The sequence below is a fragment of the Pteropus medius genome, unplaced genomic scaffold (genome assembly GCF_902729225.1).
Source record: "Pteropus medius unplaced genomic scaffold, Ma_sr-lr_union100, whole genome shotgun sequence".
NCBI lineage: Eukaryota > Metazoa > Chordata > Mammalia > Chiroptera > Pteropodidae > Pteropus > Pteropus medius.
This window is the reverse complement of record NW_024354875.1, coordinates 16,753,959-16,756,451: the sequence shown is the minus strand read 5'-3', so window position 1 is coordinate 16,756,451 and position 2,493 is coordinate 16,753,959.

Below are 2,493 nucleotides of genomic sequence, written 5' to 3'. Positions count from 1 at the left end.
GTGTGTGTGTGTCTGTGTATTCGAGTATCTATGTGTTTGATAAATCATTTGAGTCTGTTTCTGTGAGATAAAGTCCCTCTTGATGGGACTGGGACAGCAACTTCAGATTTCTGAGCCTGTAAGTTGATTTCACTCTGGTATACCTTCCATTTTGAATTATCTAACAGACAGACAGAGGGCTTTGCCTTTATGTGCTGCTTGTGACACAATATTTATCCTTTGTCCTTGTATAAAACTTATTAGGATATCTATGCCAGCAAAGTCATCTTTCTCTGATACCTGAGAGGTATCAGATACCTGATGAGGATTACTGAAGAAGTCTTTCTTCTCTGTTCAGCACTTCTGGTCCATAGCATCAGATAGTGCTAGTGGAGAGTTCTCTTATTGGAGTAAAAGACTCAAGTAAACCATATGAAAAACTCCTAATCAAGGAGCAAGTGGCACGTAACAGAACTCGAGAAGCCTTTGCAATTTTTCTTTAGATCGCATTTACCTTAATATTAGAGGATTATTCTTTTGTTATAATGTAGCACTCTTTATCTTTCCCCTCCTCCCTAAAAAGTGAGTCAGTTTTCTCAACAATAGCTCTTGATAGAAATGTTGAAAGTCACCTCTGCATGTTCCATATTTTCTACAAATGAGTTAATAGACTGAATGCTTGGTTTAACTTTGCCATAACCTTGCTATGTGATCCAGACGAAGCTGGGCCTTAGTTTTTTTATTTTTGATGAGAGCATTGGGATAGATAATAGTAATTCTCAAATTATTTTCAGCAGCACAATTCTTTCTATAAAAAAATCTAATATGGCATCCCGGTACATAAAACAGATAAATGCAGAGTTGTTCGGGTTGTAGCAGGTTGTAGCAGGCATAGAGGGGTTCTGAGCCCTGCTGGCTCGCTCATTTCTTTTCTCATCCATCCTACATGATACCCCGAGTCTGCTTCCTGGAAAGGATTTAGTCTAGTTTGAAAATTACCGCATTAGATGGTCTCTGAAGTGCCTTTCCATATAAATGTCTAAAAGTCTACTTATAATATTGCTTCCTTTCAATTTCCAGGTATCATGTCAGTGTATGTCTGCCTATCTATCTCCCTGTCTGTCTGTCTATCTATTCATCCATCCACCATCCATTTGTATGTATGCATCATTTATGAATCTATGTATCATTTATGTATCTATGTATCTATCTATGGATCTGTCTATTTGTCTATCATCTGTCTACCTATCTGACTAAAAAAACAGCTCTAGAATCAGAATGCCTGGATTTGTGATCTGATTTTGCCACTTTTATTGGCTGTGTGACGTAGAACAAGCTGATTACCCTCTCTGTGTCTCAGTTCTCAACTATACAAAGGTAGGGGAATATTACCTACTTCCAAATATTGCAGTATATATTACATATGTAAATGTGCTAGCACAATGTTAGAACTCAAAAAATGATAGCCATTAATCTGGGTAAACCTTCAAAGTTTAAAATGAATTAAAAAAAATATATAAAGAGCATAGGACAGGCTGGGCCCTTCTCCCTCAAAAACATGTCCCAGGTCCTAGACCTTAGGAGTTGGAGTGGAAGACAGCTGTGCTAAGGAGCAAGCCTAAGAAGGCAGATGATGGGACTGGGTCAGTGGTGCTAGTGAAGCAGAGGATGGGAACAGCTCTTTTCTTAAAGCTACTGACCACGGCAACAGAATGAGAAAGGTAATGCAAAAGTCAGGGTAATGCAATCGGAATATTTATGTAACTTGTGTATTGGCTTTTACCCGCATCAGACATTGCCTTCAAGCCCCTTGAAAACCCAAACCAATATTTTTTCTAAGTATGCAGGTCAAATGAGCTCATGAATATTAGCATTTATTTTATCTTCTATTTTCCTGGCCCAGACTCACTTCCTTGGATTCCAGGCAGTCAGCTGGGTACTGCGGTACCTTTTGTTGGGCACTACTGAGCCAGCCAGCACAGTCACTGGTGTAGCATCTGGGCCTCCATTACTCTGCCCTGTATGTTGAGCACCACTCACCTTGGTGCACTGGAGCCCATAGGGCAGGAAAGCACTATAATGTCGTTGGTTGATGAAGAGGCCAATACCTTGCTCCTCATCTCATATTCCGTCGGAGGGGCTGGGCCCCCAAATGGCCACATTGTCATGGAGTCCTGAGACCAGCCCAAGAACTTGAGTGTGTGGATCTGGATTTAATCCCTAAATATAGACAGATGCCACCTTGAGAAGTAGCAAGGAAGGGGAGGAATCTGAAAGACAGTATTTACTTAAAAGCTATTGCTTAAATAGAAGGAATCAGATCTGCCCAGCGATGGTAAATTTCAGATCCATGCTCCCACCTTTTCCTTCACACTGTCATCACTTCGTTGGGTGTCTAAGTTCTCACCTTCTGTTCTAGGGACTTAAGAGTAATTAGGAAGTTGAGAGGTGGGATGTTCACAGAAGAAATTTTGGAAAGTGGGTATAGCTGGGAAGTGTGTTCAGGGCCCTGAG